The sequence below is a fragment of the Cyprinodon variegatus genome, unplaced genomic scaffold (assembly GCF_000732505.1).
Source record: "Cyprinodon variegatus isolate N-32 unplaced genomic scaffold, C_variegatus-1.0 Scaffold233, whole genome shotgun sequence".
NCBI lineage: Eukaryota > Metazoa > Chordata > Actinopteri > Cyprinodontiformes > Cyprinodontidae > Cyprinodon > Cyprinodon variegatus.
Window position 1 is genome coordinate 969,691 of NW_015150686.1, and position 19,184 is coordinate 988,874.

The window sequence follows — 19,184 nt, forward strand, 5'->3', positions numbered from 1 at the left end:
ATATATATATATATATATATATATATATATATATATATATATATATATATATATATATATGGGTGAAATGGATGTACTGTACAGGCTGCCTGCTGAGCAATAGATTAAACAGAAGACAGAGGCTTTTGCTGAAGACAGGGGAGAGAAATGGATTCACGAATCACTGCAGGTGAGCGAAGAGTTCAGACAAGTGCTGGTGAAGATTCTCAGTCATCCAGGTCATAGTCATTCCAAAAAATAAGTTAAAACGATCCACTGGACTTTGTTTCCAAGTTTGAAGACATTTCATTTCCCATCCAGAGAGTTTTTTCAATTCAACATGTCAGGAATAGCGTTGAGTTTGAGGTTTTATTCTGTAGCCCATCAGAGGCTTGTTTTTGTCTTAAAAACATACAAATTGAAGCAGATGAACGGGTCAACCCCTTGGGACAAGTGGTAAGCTTGTTCATGGAGGAGATGAGCTTGAGGAAAGGAGACTAATGATGGCTGTTAAGTGTTGGACGGATCCACAAATCCACTGTTGCCACACATGTCAAGGATGGAAGAACAACTGAAGCAGGTGCAGGAGGGAGATTCGTAAAAATCAAAGCCGGAAGATCATTGAAAGCAGCCAACGAATGCGAACGAGGAAATGAGACTGAACATAGGATTGGAAAAAGACAGTGACAGCAAACGTTTCCTGATGTGCTAGAGAAGGCCAGGCCAGGAGCTAGATGAAGGGGATCTTGCAAGACGCTTGACTTCGCAGGAGGTGGGGTCTTGAAGTTGATTGGCTGAAGCTGGAGCGATGGACAAAGCAGGTGATCCAGGTGAAGCTGATAAGAGTCTTTTGCTAAAGCTTCATGTCACAGCTTAGTCATAAACCTAACCCCCTCTTCAAGAAGAGAACATCCCCACCAAGTAACAAAACATGGCTGCCCATACACACACCCATATTTGTTCCTCTAAATGTAGTGAGGACCAGGTGTTGACTCCCATTGACTTCGATTGATTTTCACTAATTTTCAACCCTTACTATGCTCTAACCCTGAAACTAACCCTAAATCTAACCATTACCAATGCATACCTCAGCCTAACCCTAATCTAATTGACACCTTAGCCCTACTCCTAACCATTAGCAAAATACCTCATGAGGACCAAAAAAATCAGGCCAAAAAATGGTTATTTATATATATGTGTGTGTGTGTGTGTGATGGGGTGTGGGTGAGTGTGTGTGTGTGTCCTTTTACAGCCTACTCTCCCACTTCTGGTTTTCTCTGTTTCTCTATAATGATGTCAGGGTCACTGGTGACTTTAAAGTACCCTTGGCTGTCAGCATTTTTTGTGAATGATTCCGATCAGGGATTGTAGAAAAATCATTGACTGTGAGGGATCTCTTTAACTGATATTGATTTTACTGTATTGCAATAAGGAGAAATTGGACTGTAAAGCATGTGACTATAGGGTTGTATTGTATTGGAATTCCCTGAATTGATCTAGTTTGCTATTAGGAGTGATCTGGATTATATTTGCCTTGTAAACTGACCATAAAATGTATAAATAAACTAAAGTGAAGAGTTTTGGTCTGTTTGCTGGTTTTGTGACAGATTCTACTTTTTCCGATTTACCCAGCCTCTCACCTGTGATTCCCAGAATAGTATACATCCCGCAGCTCATTGAGTGAGAAAAGAGTCTTGCTGAGGATTTTTTTTTTTTTGGTATATGAATAGAACCCAGTATAAAAGCTAAGATTGTTTTTTCAACTTCACTTTAAGGTCAGGGAAGACCTTTCACTCCTAATTTGATTACAGTTTTTTTTTTCCCCAAGATGGTCTGATGAACCATGATCTTTTAACTTGTCATCTCATTCATAGTGAAATTGTGTAAAAGGGATCTGGACTTTAAGCAGAAGAACTTACAATAGATTAGCTTGTGCCACACAATTCTATCTAACACATGATAAAAACCTTTTTCTTCAATCACATCTTAGTTAAAGCTCTCATCTGAAATATCCTCCACAGAAAAGTCACTCTGAAATGTAATTTTGGTAACATTTCCCTTTTTCCCTGCTTCACAGAGTGCGGCTTTGCCTCCTGAAGCTCAACAAAACCAGAAACAGTTCAGAGCATTTGACAGCACCGCTTGTTTGTCATTACCCATGATTCTGAGGGTTGTCATGGTAATGCAAGACTGTGGGAGACCTAGAGGGGATAGAGAAATAAGGATGGGAGCTCATCTAACACGGTGCAACTGTGATATGTTCAGAGACTGTTCTTCTCATCTTTGCCCTTCTTTGGAGCTTTTCATTTGGCCTGGCTTTTTGAGGATACAACTGCATGTGTGAAACTTGTAAAAAAAAGAAAACATGTTTCACAATTAAATCACAATAATTTATTTTCACATTTAAAATCTAACCTACTGTTGATACTGTTTCAGTCTGTCAACCATTCAGACCTACTGCTGATTACCTATATGTTAATCTTATACTCAAAGTTTAAAATAAAAATGAAAGGATATTTTAAAAATGTATGGTAATAATACCGTTCCAGATATTACTAATAAATTTTGATAATGACATATCTGGTGAACAAACTTAAAGTATTGGTTAAAAAAAGCAATGTTTCATTTGTCTAGGACTAGTGGATATTTTTATGTCTACCAAACAGTCTGTAAGACCATGTTAACGTCACAGACAAAAGGGTCTTAAATTTAAATAATTTTTCAAATTCAACAAGCCTTGCAAGAGAAGCAAAAATGCAAAAATCCAATTTATTCAAATCAGACCCAGGTAATCTTAACATAACATCTTATGTTATACTAAGTCTAATACATTTCTGATGTTTTTCAAAGCAAATTCATTAAATCTTTTAAAACTCTCAGTTTCTCTGAATGCACTATAACAGATAAACATCACATAAAAAATATGTTATTATATAAAACCTTTTCAATGTTTACGCTGCTGTTTGGAGATGTAGATTTTACTTCTCTGTTTGCAAAGTTTAATAATATCATCATAATTCTTCTAGGTAGTAAAACAAGTCATGTCCTCTGCTGTGCTTTATCAAGTCTGATTGCCCTAATGTACTTCAAATCAGGGGCGATTCTAGGATCAGAGGTTCATGGGTGCTGAGCAGCCAGGGAGCTGTATGGCCAGGTATGATAGCTTTCACTGTTCTCTACATACATTTTCTACATTTTTGAAACTTGTTTAAGAGCTTTTGCTAATTGCTGACTCCATCACTCACTAATGCATCGTATCTAAGACTTTTGACAAGAACTCGACAAGCAAAGCACAAAGTGGTATTTCTTTGAGAAGCATATTTCAACCATTTAAAGCTTTCGAACCAGTTTTCATGAAAGGCTCTTTTTTGTGTGTCAAACGGAGAGAATGAGTATTAGAACAGTTTCCACTGTTTAGGACCAGTAGTCTCATCCCCTAAATCAAAAGGCAGATTTTGAGATCCTTTGGCCTGGTGGCTGCGATGCTCTTCTCTGTGGGGCGGGGATAAACTGATAACCGTATAATTTGTACACTTTTACAGTTTGTTTTTGTTTTGTTTGTTTTATTCGATTTTTTAAAGCAAATATAATATAAAACACAACTCAGATTTTAGTAGTGCTTTGATTCAGTTTATGGGTACTTCACGGTCCCAAAAATTGGCTAAAACTGCCTATACTTCAAACTACAATCAGTCGTCCATAAATTCAGATGTTCTTACAAGATTTTTACTTTTCCATTTGATCTGATGATTATGATTAAAAGTACAAACAGAAAAGTCAATGGGCTCCACCTCTACAACTTATCTGCTTTGTTAGATTAGGGCCTTCATATACAGACCATTGTAAAAATATTTAATTCCCTAAATATGCCACAGAGACAAGAGCAGCCTTTGTCTTTATTCTGTCATTAAATTAGATTCCATGTTGAAAAACTGTAGTTTAGACTTCCTTAATAGACTCTGTGGCCAAAAATATTAGAAATATAACTGTAAAAGAATCATTCTGACCTAAGTTATTTTACCAATTGTCTTTTCTCACTTTCCCATAGGATGGTGGCGACGAATGCCTTTCTATAATAGTCAGAGGCCAATGCCCTGGGCAGTATAGGACTCAGTCAGAGCCAGAAAAAATTGCATTATTTCCATCCCTGTTTTGTCAGTAAGATTTCACAGATTAGACAAAAAGGATGCTGATTATATGGTTTTTATTTTTCTTGAGAAAGCATTTAACAGAACTAAAAATACAGAAAAAATATATTTTCTGAAAAAATTTATATTTTTTCAAAAAATAAATGTTATTGTTGAATTGATATGCAAGTCTTTTTTTTTTTTTTTTTACAAAGGATTGGGTTAAACAGTCAATTAATTAATAAATGGATAAGCAAAATGTAAATTACAAACTGCTCATCTAATTAATCATTTGGTTAATCAAGCTCATTTAACTCTGAAACTTGAGACTGTCTTTTGTTTTTACTGCTCTAAGTTGACTCATTGTCTTATTATATTGTTACCACAGTGATGTTAACATTGCCCCAATGGTTGTCATTTTCTATTATTTTATTATAAAACTTGTCGATCATTCAGACAGAAGTTAAATTATCTGATGAAGACGGTGGGGGCTGGCCAATAGAGGCTGCTAGGGCGTCGCCCCACCCAACTAATCATCTTGATTAAGAAAAAATAAAATAAAAATGTAAATACAAAATTAATATATTTCAAAATATGTTGATATATATTTTTTAGATATGCAAGATAAATATTCAACCTTAATGACAATTAAAACTTCTGTTTTTTGTCGTATTGGTGACATATTTCCGCCCTAGGGTGCAAAATTCTTGTACATGTGCAGTAGCTCCTCCGCAATACAAAGATATAGGACAGCTCAGGGCACACATCAGGTGTGCCCTGAGCTGACAGGAAATGTCACTGTTGTAGTGCCGGTGATTGACAGGTCGAGTCGCAGTAGTGAAATCCCTAAAAGCAAACTTACCAAGAGAAGCTGGAGATGAATTCATTTTTACCTGATCAGCCGAACATCAACATTAATCAGCCGTCCAGAGACAGATGGAATCTACCAGTAACTGGTCAAGCTACGACGCTTGGCTAACTGCATGCAGTGAGGTTGACGCTTTATTTCACTTTCCTGCCTCCTTTTTTCAAATGTCAGGATCTGACCCAGCATTGATAAAGACAGGTAGGACTGATTTAAACAACTTTTTAGAAAAGACAAAGAAAAATGAACAATCTGGGATGCACATGGAAAATAATATATTCTAGGTGTTCGTTAATTTGCATATTTGCTCTTCTCTTTATAAAGTGTTTTTATAATATTTTTTGCTTTTGGCATTCATGTAAATATACTGCTGTAGTAACTTAGTATACGTTTCATTGGTTTATTGTCAAATAAACAACACCTTATGTTTTACCCAGACATTTAACACTCAACATATGTCTAAATCAAACACTTCCAAGAAAGTAAGCTCTAAGCTGCTGCCAAATAGGAACACTGTAGTCATGTTTCTGGTTTTAGTTTTTAGAAACAAGCAAATATTGCAAACATGCTCTGTCAATTCTTAACATAGACACACAATGTGACTGGAAGTCGCCTACGGTCATTCTTGGAAATTTAATGATTATTTTGTCAGAACTCTGATATGCTTCATTGTTCAGTCACTCTTTGACTTGAGCCATGATCATTCTATACTCCCTATTGACATTCCATTGCCCAGTTCAGTGGTTTTTAGCAATAGAATTGCCCTCTATCTTCAGTATAATAAAAAAACATAGTTTTGTTTTTAAATTACTTACAATCCATAGAACTTAAAAAAATATAAATTTCCCCTTGAAAATGGACATAAGTCATTCTTAAAATTTTAAATAAAAAAGTCCATAAGAGATATTCCCAGAAAACAATTTCTCTGTTTTTTATATATCCATTGTTTTAAACAAATTGTATTTATTTGGCAAGGGATGGGATTGCTCAGGTGGGACGGGAGCAGTAAAAGAGAGCAAAATATACATTTCCATTGACATAAATTCTATTGCTTTAGCATGATAACATGATAAAAACCTAATGGGTATTTAATCTTTTCCAAGTCATATGTGACAAGAGCTACTTAAAAAAATTCCTTAAAGTTTGACAAAGTTATATTTTATCCTGCATATTGTAAAAAAACTATTTTTACTGGCTCCAAAATCTCTGCCCCTGTAGATGTGAGTGAAATGTAATTAAACCACAGCAGTTCGGGCAAGAGAACAATCCACATAAAGATGATGAGTTTCTGAAAAATAAAATGTCACTGCTCTCTCTTTAATAATGGTGCAGAGAGTAGAGCAGACATTATGATTGCTCTCTGGATGCTTTCAGATTAAAAAAAAAGCTCCAAGACATGGTGGATCACAGTGAATCTCATCAGTGTATGGATGAAGATAATGCCTTGGTCTCTAAGACACTGTATTAGAGTCCTGAATATATACACAGTGGCTGCATCACTGAACTTCACTGGGTTACACGTATCAGCTGTATAATAAATTATTTTATCAATGGTTCTCAGAGATGATTGGTTGCCATTCTTTTTGCCCTTTAACTATCAGCCTCCTATCTAAGACATCAGAGAGAATCATTGGCGTCCATCTTTCTTGTCTTTTCTTCTGTCAGAGCTGCTCTCAAGACATTCCGAGCACCAGGAGCAGGATATAAATGATACCTCATCCTTACAGAAATCTGTCACCAGAGAACAGAGAAAAACAATGAAGGTGCCTGGAGGATGGGAGAGAGGAAAGACTACATAAAAATACAATCTGCCAGTTCCCTCTCGTGCTCCAAGGGCTTGAACTGCAGATCTTTGTCGGGAAATGGAGAAACAGCCAATATGCTACTTGCTCAGGATAGGTAATACGATTTCAATAGTACACTCTTTAGCAGGTAATAGGACAGTTAAAGAAATTTCTCCTCTCAGCCTTGAAGAGCACCTCAGAAAAGAGAATAGGAAAGATAGGTTTGTGCAAGGTGCTTTTCTGCCACAAAGGCAGTGCTGTCTGCAGAACAGAGGCTAGAGGTAACAAAACAGGTTAGAGGGGAGCATGGGGGAAGAAGGCACATGTAATGAAGGATCTATCCACCTAAAACGCACTTTTGTTATTTTTCCTGTACTCTTCCACTTAATATCAGTGTGGCATCTGAATCCTGCTCACTATCTCTCTTCCAATGTCTGGCTGGCTTCTCACCTTCCCCTTCTTTTCTCTGTTCTACTCCTATTTTCGGTATGCTGAATTTTCTCCTTGATTTCCAGAGAGGGGTAGTGTGGCAGTAGCTGGAATACAAACTAGCTCACTCAAAGCACACACACTCGTTCATCCGCCCCAGCCTGCATGAGTACGGTGTGAACAGCTAAGTCATATAAAGAGATGCCACTGGAGATGGCAACAAACAGGAATTACAAGAAGGAGGAGACGAGATATGTAGGGGAGGGAAAACGCAGCAAAAGAGATGCTGTAAGACCTCTTCTGCAGAGTTTAGGTTGGGCTTAGCCCTCTAACTATGGTACGCTGGCAGCAGCAAGATATGCGTCAGCAAACATTAAGCAGCTCATTCATCATTCACGCTATGAACATGAGGTATGAGGTCATAGTTGGTTTGTCTCATCATTTGAGAATGTAACATTCCAGTTAATAGACCTTTCACAATTGTTGGTGCAAATGCCCAAAATCATTCCAGGTTTTAGGATACGAGGCAGCTTCCTGCACATCAAAGGGATGTACACAAATTATTTAGAAATAGACTATATCAAATCCTTTAAGACGGCTAGTGATTACAATTTTAAACCCTTTTTAATCTCCTTTAATTATAGGTAAATAGGTGGGTTTGCTGGTTCAAGCTCCTGCTGAACTGAAGTGGAGATACAGAGGGGAAGACATGTGTCATAGTTCCATAGGTGGGGACTTAAAATTGGGATTGCCGCTTTAAGCACTGATGGTATGGTAATACCAAACAGAGAATGTGTATTTCACAGAGTAAGATGCAGTTTACTTAGGAAAGCAGAATAAAGCTGTTGACTTGCTAGGGTCTGCCAGATCCTCCAGAGATGCTCCCAGTCCGGGGAGTCTGGGAGCAAGGCTGCTTTCCACCGAACTCAAGGTAAGGTGAGGTGAGGTTCTTGAGATCATATAGGAGCAGCGTAAAATCAGAGCAAGAACCCTGGCAGATAGAGCACTAGCCCAAAATTAACAGACCTAATTTAGATGTTGGTTCTTAGGCTAAATCTGGTCTAAATCCTTTATTTAGTCCAGAAATAGTTGTTGAAAATTGGAGAAGTTTGGTTGGTCTTATGTTGTCCCACTTCACTCCAATAATAGATGTTGATAAGATGTTCCAAACCCAGTTTTCAATGTCTTTTCAACTTTCTAAAAATTAAGGCTTTTCACCTTTTTGACTCTCGAGCATGCTTCTTGGTTGTTCTATGAATTGATACATATATATATATATATATATATATATATATATGTGTGTGTGTGTTTTTTTTATTGTGGGAAATTACATGGCAACCACTGATAGGTTATTGTTCTCCTTTTTTGTTTCATAAAAAATTACAAGGAAGACTGTGGCAAATGATGGATAGGTAAGTAGAGATAATAACTTGCGCCCTCTTTTCTCTTTGTGTTTTCTCTGCATGGGTATGTGTGTGTGTGTGTGCCCACAGTGGTGTATGTGTGGGTGAGTTGCAACTTGTAACAATAACTTCCTAATTACAGTTCCCCAGTGTTTGTGCAATCTTCCTGAAATGCTAACTAGGCCCCTACAGGGACAGTGGTACATTATTAATCCGTGTGCTCGCTTGAGCATGTGTGTTCTGGGATGGAACATGTGCATCTGGAGCATGGATGTGTGCATGTGTAGCACAGACAGTTTGCAGATCTCTAAGTCCTTTAAGGGTTTAAAAATGCCTTATTTATGTGAATGCTGCAGATATGTTTTAGAATTTCAAGTAAAGAAATTTCTGCTTTCAATGCCTTTAGTTGTGTGTCAATGCCTCAAACCTCATCTTCCAAATTCAGGATGTTGTCAAAGTTTTCACACAGCTAAACAATACTAAAGACATACTACAACAGTGCTTTTGAGCAAAATAATAAGAACAATTCTCAAATATTCTATATTATAAATATTCTTAAAAAATCTGAATAGGGGCGAAAGGGGCTGCTCACTAATTTTAATACTGCTGTCTAAATCCTAGACTACCAGGAAAATCTTTAATGGTTATAAAAAATGAAATTTCTCATTTCAACTCATTCCTTTAAAAGTAGAGGCTTTGGGCTCAACCAAATTCATGTCAGGTTTTTTTTAAACTGTTCTTCGAAAAGTTTCACATGTGCAAAATATCCAAGAGAATAAGTCAGCAGAAGTGTGTAAAATAAAGGCGTAAATATCCGTAAGCAGAGACAGCAGTTGCTTACGGGCCCACGACATCTTAGGGCCCCATCACTGACACCTGGTAGGCCCCCTATGCAATTGTAGACTATGACGTCTCTTTGAAGATGTAATGGTGCGAAAAATTCCACCTGATACGGAAGTGACTGACCGCCCCGGACCTTTTTTATACCCCAACACATGCCAGATTTCAACAGGATGGTGAGCCGTTTAAACACGACACCAATAGCAACGCAGACAGTGGTACTTTAAATTACTATGTTAATAACCGCGTATAGTTCATTAGACGGTTGGTAAAAAATAAATGTATTTGAGAATTTAATTTTTTACACTATGGCTTGGACTTATGAGTAACCCAAAGCGTAGATTAAAACCATAACCGTTACTTACAATGTGTTAGCGACGATGGATACGATTTTCCATGTGGATGGGTGATCATATACTACAGAGAATTGCATAATTGTATCTTCTTGGCCGATTTATGGATATGTCACTGTATCCTGAACCTTTATCACGTGCTGTGCTTCATATGGGGCCAACCCAGATAATGTTGCTTACGGGCCTATTGTTGTGTCGTTACACCATTGTATCTGAGAGAGAGTATAAACTGGAATGCGACATATTTGCTATAATATCCAATATATATATCGGCCACAATATTAAAAAAAAGTGAACATGGACATATACAGGATGTCCACTGTCCAACTGTAGGTCAACTGAAATTTACCAAAGAACCAAAATATGATTGAAAACAAAACAAAACAAAAAACAAAAACAAAAAAACAGAACTCTATAGAATCAAAATAAGCAACTTTAATTTGAGCAGTATCAACATTTCCACCTTACTAGTGCTGGGGCCCTGAATAATTTTAACAGAGCAAATGTTCCATCCAACACCTATTGTGTATTTTGTGAAGTTGCTCAACACATGACTTTTCTCCTCCGCCTGTGAAATGACTTCATATATGTGTATTTAAGTAATTAGATTTCAAATCTACGGATGAGAGTTTCAAAATAAAAAAACAGGAAGCTGCGTAAAGCTTAAAGTGATAACACGCAGGCTGTCATACTTTTTAAAAAAAACTCACCTGCAAAAAAAAAACCTTAAAAACATAAATTTGACATATTTACAAGCTGCTAAAAAGTTCCATCTTTCATTTAACACAAGGGACTAAACTAAATTTAAGTAGCAATCTTGAAACTTTTAAAACAACCAAAGATGATTACAAATGAATACAAAAATTCTGAGCCTTTTAAAAATTTGTTTAATGAAAAAAATTTTTTTTTCAGTTTATAAACTCAACCTCAGTACAACCTGCAAGTCAGAATGAACGTTAGAGGGACACAATATAATAATTTTATATTCCCTCTAAAATCTAACATCTTGTTTATTTCCCAAAGAGGCAACTTACATTGAGCTAAAACGTTAATATTTTCAACAAAACTTGCACATTTAAAACTTGTCTGCTTTCCTTAATGTGCTCTAACTGTGTGTTTAGATAAAGACGTTTGTTGTCATGGGGCACTAAAATGTAATTTTATATAATTTTACAAAGTCATAGCTTACACTTTGTCGACTCTGCTTCTCCACCATGCTTCTCTCCGCTTACTTAAATCTATGAGCATGTGTACTCACTCCCCCCTTCTCTTCTACTTATGTGTAATATGTGTAGCATTACTGTACTGTAGCTTTAGAGGCGAGGGTTTCAGAGTTTGATTCCCGGCTTCAATCTGTTCAATATTCAGGAGTTAGAATAAGCCCAGTAATTAACAGCCCGGAGCCACCGAGACCAGGGACAGGTCCACCTAGTGGTCCTTCAAAAGTTTGTGAGCAGCCACTGAGTGGGTGAGGGTATGCACAAACTGTAGTCGTGGATCTCTGCCCATTGGTCACCAACAACCTGTCCTGTTTCTAACCAATTTTCCTAACTCAGTGACGCACCCACTGGGAAGCGCGTCGGGAGAGTTTAAGCATCTGACGCGCACGACGCACCGCAAACGCGCTGCTGCTCGAGATGGAAAAGTTTAACTTTTGCTGTCCGACTCACCGCATCAACCAATCAGAGACGCTGATCTGGGAGATGCCAGGGAGACAGACACATCACTGATGATACAGAGCGCTATGATCACTCATCTGAAACAGTTTATTAATGCCTAAATTAACTTAAAATGCTAAAAACCTGCGTGTTCGCTTTTATTATCCTGGTGCTTGCAGTTTGGATTATGTACATGAAAACCACCTTCCAGCCGCCGCGGTAAACCGCGACGAGGCGACCGGGCCATAGGCTGCTGTTGGATGGGATTCCTAGTGACAGCGCACCGAGGGGATGTGGGGGTCTCAGCGGCTCCGACTGAAATAATATTGGAAGGCAGGATGGTAATCTGAATGAACTGACTGCACTGATCAAGTTTTCAGGTGGATTTTCTCACTTAAAAACATATTAAAGCTACTTTATTCTCACTGATCACAGCAAATATAGCTGCAAGGCAAACAAAGGATATAGTAGCTCCGCCCAACGCGCCTCAGACCCACTTTTCCACCGCGCAGCAAGAGCAGCAAAGCTGCTTCAGCCGCGCGTCAGAACTAAACTGGTACAAGCAGCAAAAAGGAAGCAGCAGACGCGATTTTGCTGCTCCTGCTGCGCCCCGGTGTGAATGTAGCATTAGTGTGAGGGATTGCTGTCGAGTCAATAAGTAGATGCAATCCGCTGGTTTTCTTTAGATAGAAAACTTTGAACCAATCTGACTGTATGATCTGGTTGAATAGTCTCTGTTAAGTGCCTTGAGATGAAATGTGTTGTGAATTTGTACTATATAAATAAACTGAATTGATTTGTATAAAATGCAACACAGGGGTATATTGTTTTGCCTATTTAGCTGATTCTTTATACAAATAAGATTTGTTAAGTTAGATTTTCATTTTTAAGAATATAGAATTTATTCACGTTTTACCACATTACTTCTAAAAAAAAAAAAAAGTTAACAACATAACTTGGACAGTTGTTCAGTAAAGGCACTGAATATTTTCTATTTTTTTTATTTTATAGATCCAGTCAGAATAGAGGTGTCATGTTTACTTTGCACGCAGTTTTGTATCCATACTTTGGGGCACTCTCAACAAAGACATAAGATACCGATAAGATACCAATTAAGCATGTTGGAGCCATGTGCTCCAACATGCTAAATATGGAGAGAATTAGAGATGGCTTTTCTAAATAACAACTAATGCAATCAGATTGGGAGTTTAGCTTGCGATGAGCTTTGTTTATCTGGATTGAAAATGTAGAAAGTAGATAGGCACCTGAAGAGGGTTCCTCCATTACAAAGATGTGCTTCTTAAGTATATTGGTAGAACTTGTCCCAAAGTGATGCCTCTAGACACAAAGAATTTACTATGGATGGATAGCTTACTCTTGGGGCTAAGGTAAATGATGGATGAAAAAAAGACACAGAACACAGAAGTCCTTCAAAACTTCAGGTGAAGGTTAGAACAAAACTGGAGCACAGTGAAATGACAGCCCGAATGTTGAACCCATCACAGTTCATTTGTTTTGTACTCCCAGACATGCTGGCAATTTCTCTCCACTAAAGATGTCACTTCTCATTACAGCAGATTTTTAATGTTTTCACCTGCCTTATTACTGATGTAAGCATCAGAGTCAAACCACCATATAGTCTACTGAAGCTGCTGCAGAAATAAAAAAGATTTTACCGTGTAGCGGCATGCTGAGATGTGTTTTTTGTTTATTATTGAGCAGGATTTTGTTTTGGCTTAAGAGTATCTTTTTTTCTGCCCTTTCTGAGGTGCCCCTACAAATTGTGAGCCTGCTGCAGCAAGCACTGCAGTACTAATGCAGGATGAAAGCAAGATGAGCAACCTCAAAGATGGTTATCAATAAATTCCCAAAATAAGTGACTGTTTCACTCTGATAGAGGGTGTCGGGCTTTGAGACAAGCTAGTCAATCATTTCTCAATCGAAAAAGGAAAATGTCCTAAAAAGGAGTAAATTAAACTATGCAGCAACCACATCATGCCTGATTATGATAGTAAGAGTTCTCTAACCCGGTTTCATTCAATTTTTTGCTTTCCTTTTCTTGTTCCTTCTGTCTGTTGATGGCACTCTGCCAACAACTGGAGTCAGTCAGTGGGAAAACTCTGTTAGTAGTCTATGCCCTGTGGGACGAAGTGGCAACAACATTCGCTACAACAGATAGTGGGGCATCCAAAATTTAACTGGTTGAGTGATTTTGTGTCTAACGGATGCATCCAGTGAGCTTCTGTGTTTGAACTGCTCAAACACAGGCATGGAGGTAGGTTATTATACATCCATGTCTGAGTTGCACTATTCATGCTTGGTTGAAGTCTCTGTACCTGAAAAGCTCTTATGAGAGCTTTGCTCTTTTTTGTAGTGTGTGTAGTTCTACTGGATTGAATCCTACCCTACCAATGAATATTTGGCCATGATTTGGTTACATGAATGCAGTAAAAAAAAAAAAAAAAGCAAACATGTATATAAACAATATAAGAACATTTAATATTCAAGAACTATTACAGTCATATTCAAAATGAAAATATTCCTATTGTAAAATAAAGCAACCTTTGTGCAGGAAATAAACACATTTCTCATGACAAGCATATTTTGTATTGATTATTCACTGGATAGATGTAATACTCTAATCCTATATGTTGTATGTTCACTAACTGTAGGCAGGAAATTGTCACACAGGAGGAATAAAAGCTTGAAATCTTCACTCTGTGCATAACGTATCTATGGAATGTATTGAATCTAGCGAATTAAGTTTATTAAGTTTTCTATAACTTTCTAACTTACCCAAGATGATTGTAAAAACCATGTGAAACATGAGGGAGCTGTCAAACATTTATTTAAAGAATAAATACACGTCAAAGTAAAACGATGAACAAAGTTTTAAAAAGACTTATATTTTGTTCAACAATGACTGCAATTAATTGTGAGAAATGAATTAGGACACTTGCACATCTCTTCTAATTTGAAATGACTAAAATGACATATGCATATATCACATCAAGTGCAATTGATACGAATATTGGGCATCAGGCAACAGCGCATTCTCTTCCTTGTTTTCCTACTATGGGCTTCAACGAGGCACCACATCAGATTCAACAAACATCCTTAACTTCAGATAACTGCGTAAATGATCCTTCTAAAAATGATACATCCTACCTGTACATAAGTGAGAAGCAGTAAAAGCCAAGCAGTGAGTAATAAATCACAAGAGCAATAAAAGCCATTTTGCCTGTTGGTTGCAATTTTGCAAAAGTAAAAATAAAAATTATTTGATTCAAAATTGATTTCAAAAAAATTTCTAGCAAAAGCAAGAGTATAATGGAAACTGGTGGTCGAGGTAAGGGGAACACCATATGATGTAAATGCTTTGCCATCAATCAACACGACACAACAGTGCAGAATCCTCTTTTAATGCTAAAGCACACATGTATTCTACATTTCCAGATCATATCTGTCATCCTGTCTCATACAACACATTAACATAGAAATGTTAACGGTTAAACTTTATTTTGATGAATTAAGACAGACCCAAACCCATGGATTCCACACGTGTAATGCTGCTATTCAGTGAAATAAATTAATGTCTATTAGAATTTAAGGTTGAGCCTCCTTTCTGAACTGTCCATCCTTTTCTGTTCAAGATATTATTGCAATAGTTCACTGCCTACACTTTCTTCAATTAAATAACAACAAATTAAACCAGTTTCCCATAGGAATTGACATGCCACCTAAAGATGAAGTGGCCAATTCTCTCATCAGCGGATAAATATTTTATTTATATGTGCAAAGTTTCATAATGCATTCTGTCATGGTATAGCCTAATTCATTCTGGATTTTAAAATGGACGATTGCTTCAAAATAACAACAAACTTGGTCACCTTGTGAAAAAACAAGGCTTGGATAACTGACTGCGCAAGACTTCTACATAAAGTCTTTAGCACTTTGGCAAGTTTCTTGCACCTGAGAGAAGATTAGAAATAGGAGAAAAATGGTTAATGCATTTTCTCCGAAAATACTAGTACAAACCATTTTAAGAACAAATGTGTTCAGACAGATGCCTCTTGCATTAGTCCCATTGTTCTAATCATTTGCATCTCATGGCTGGAGAACACCACTGTGAATCATGAAAAGTCACAAACAGCTGCCTGTCTGTATGAGAAAGATTGCAAAAGCTTAAGATTAGGAAAGAGAATTTTAAAAGGCCTTAAATCATCTTGAATCTGCTGACGCCAAAGTCCAAGGCAAAAAAATGTAGCTCTTGTGTATTTAAAAACAGAGGACTTTTCCTTTTTTTTCTTTCTTTGTTTCTTTGATTCATGCAGGTTTTCAGGGTGTATTTTAATTTTTGCTTTGACATTTCAAAAGGAATAGTAATTACAACTTCCAGGAAACAAAAAATGTAATATTTTTCATATTTCCTGAGGTAGTTATATAACTGTTGAAAAATAATCAATGCTACGGATCTATAATAAGTACTGCGGACATCATTATAGGTCCGTAGCACAAAAAGAAGGGAATATTGTCTCTTCCGTGTCAGAATGCCTAAAATGTCTCTTGTGAAATCAAAGTTTTCCTTGGCCTATTTTATGTGATAAAATGTTTGTTTGAATAGGAGTAATGATAGAGAAATCCTGTACTATTCAAAATGCTGTACTGTTTAGGGGGACAGAAAGCAGATGCCTTCCCCTCCCTACTCTAGACAGGGGTGAAGGGAAGGTCATGAGAAATCATTAGTTCACATAGCCTCCTTCATATTATGGTTAAAGTTTATGCCCTTCTGGGGTGAACGAGAAACAGTTATTTGAAATGTGTATCTGAGCAAATTCATTTCCTTTGATGAACTAAAGTGTTTCTCGTGAGAAGATTCAATGTTCATGTGTGTGTATGGTGTAGATTATTTTTAAATGTAGGGGTGTGATTCTGAATGCTTCAGAATCACACTCAGTTGGATTCAGCTGGTTTGTGCCATTCTCCTCAGCAGATTAAAATAAAAACGTTTTCTTCCTTGCATATCATATCAACTGTCAGTGCTCATTTTTACTCCACACTGTTTTCTTTTTGTTGTTTTTATGAAATATGCTATCGCTAAAAGCTAAAACACCTCAAAACATGCAAGTACGTGGTTCAAACCCCACAGTCTGCCACTCTGGGTCCCAGGATAATGTTCAATTTGAGTCTCGGAGACTCCGAGCTGCCCACTGGTCCCTAAGGCAGGCGTGGGTACACTTGCTGAAGTTTAAACTTGTTGAGGCAAAAACTTCAACAACACTTTGGAACAAACCCTATGAACATGGTTTGTCATGCAATTAAATTCATTACAAAGTTGCTAAAGTTTTTATCTCACTCGCTCATTGAACCTCTTCATGCACCTTGGAAGTTGGTGAAATTGTGCCAGAAACTTTTGGATCTTAAAAGTTTAACCTTCCCAATTAAAACTAATTCTAATGTTTATTTTATACTGTACATAGACATCCCTTAGATGAGTCAGTAATCATTATTTAGCCATTATTTTATCTTAGTTTAGATACACAAATATCATGTTTAAACACCCGTGTAATTAACACAAGAAAATATTTTTTCTTTTATTTTAAAGCTAATCATTTTAAGAATAGATGTGTTATTCCAACATCTTTACACTTTTAATATAAAGATTTTTATTTTATTTACCACCTGCCCTGGTAACAAATACCTCAGAGATGGGAGTCGGTTGTGCTAAAACAAAAAACGTAAATGTCTGGTGGTCAGCATAATTCATTAATTAGGAACAGGAGCTGAAAAATATATCTGAGGAAGATAAGAAAAGGAGTAGCAGTTGTATTCACCAAAAAAAAACAAATAAATAAAAATCATTGTTAATATAACCATAAGGATTTCATATTTATCAGTCTTGGCCCAAAACAGTCTGTGTGGATTACCATTAAAAGTCTAAAAACTGAAATATAGACTTAGTGTTTAAATTCATCATAATCATAGCCTAGAGGTCCACAGAGCATTTAGATATAGTCATACGCACTTTTGGACAGCAGTAGTTGAATGGAAACAGTAACTTTGTTTTTAGATGTTGACAGTTGTTCTTTGTGCTGAAATAAATCTCCAACTAGCCAAATTTATCTTTCTTGTAATTTCAGATAAAATATTGCAAGAACGTTTTTAAACCTCTGACTGGTGGTGCACAGCAATATGTGGGGGCAGGACAGTGGTTCTTCAGTTTAATTCATCTAGTTTTGACACTTTCTCTGCCATCTTGATAAAAATGAATCTGAACCTATGGAAATTGCATAACATAAAATATAACTGTGTCTTAAAAGGGAGTATGTTCCAATAAACCTGACCTGGCTCATACTGGGGTCCAAAATTTGATGCAAACTATTAGAACCCATTTTGAGCATTGACTTGGATATAATTTAAGCATTATGTTTTGTGATATAAATAGCTACTTTAAATGTATAAACTTAGAAAACATTTTAGAATATTTGTATAGAAGCTACTGTCCCTGCTCCCGACTGCACCACAAATTCTGGCAATTCAGCCTGTCCCGGGACAAAGATTTGATTAATTCTAAGTGACCCCCTCGTTTGTGCAGAAAGCCTCTCACGTGTTGGACTCATTAATAAATATCGAAGAAGACTTGGTTCAATTCAACAGAGTTCGTAATTGCAGACACACAAGATAAATCCACCGCACACATCCAGGGAGAAGTGATCATTTAAATCTATACCTGCACCCCGCATTATCTGCCCCCACAAGAGCTTGGAGATAAAATGATCGAGCTGATCATTAAATGCCCTCCATTAATAACCAGTGGGAACTCTCTCACACATACACACAAACAGGTTGATTTCAGAACCACAGGAATGCTTCGGATATTGTCATGTATTAAAGTTGCCATGCACCATGTCGTATCAGTCATCTCAAAGCTGAAACACGACATGCGTCGAATCAGGCTTTGTGCACAATCTCTATACAGATAATGATGATGATGGTGATGATGGGAGCGCTTAAGGTTGAGTCTACCTGATGTGGATCCAGATGCCAGTACGCAGAGAGACGGCGCTCCTCTGCACAGTGGTCCGCTCGCTGCCTCCGGCGATGGACGTGCGTCTCAGTGAAGTGCGTCTATGTGTTTTTCTGCTGTTTATTTGATTGTTTGTCCAAGCTTGTCTCCTTTCTCTTCAGATGTATCTGACATCAGCTGTGACCGAGAAGAGGCTCCGTCGGTCACAGTGGCTCCTGATGTGGTGATTGAGATTTTTTTGGATGCAAAGCAGCGTCTGATGTGATGCGCTCTGCCTCCCTGCTTCTCCGTCTCTCTCTGCTTCTGCCTCTTACACTGCGTCAGGCACCACTTCCCCTCCTCCTCCTCCTCCTTTCCATCTCTCTCTCTCTCTCTCCTCTCTCCTCTGTTTGACTGCTTTGACTCTACCTCCCTCCTGCACTGGAATCTCTCTTTCTCTCTCTCTCTCCTCTCTCCTCTGTTTGACTGCTTTGACTCTACCTCCCTCCTGCACTGGAACAGACGGTGATTAATTCGATAGAATCCAGCCTCTTTCCTCCTATAGCTCTGCGCTTCAATCACCTCCAGCCCGTCACTTCTCTGAACTGAAGCGAACAACAGCCAGCTGTTTCGGCATAGAAAAGGGGGGCTTGGACTGCACTTGAAGCTGTGAGATGGTAGCTATTCTCCACAAAGAAAGAGATGGAGTCGTATCAAACTCAATCTTGCAAACTTTTTAA

General features: G+C 37.5%; 1 long non-coding RNA gene across 1 annotated transcript in view; it reads right to left on the reverse strand.

Annotated features, from left to right (window-relative positions):
- Nucleotides 1-18,749, reverse strand: part of LOC107088939 — a 109,723-nt gene extending 90,974 nt beyond the window's left edge. Inside the window, exon 1 of the long non-coding RNA XR_001481407.1 lies at nt 18,465-18,749. This is a non-coding gene — a long non-coding RNA (uncharacterized LOC107088939). The remainder of the gene's footprint in view (nt 1-18,464) is intronic.
- Between the last annotated feature and the right edge of the window lie 435 nt (nt 18,750-19,184).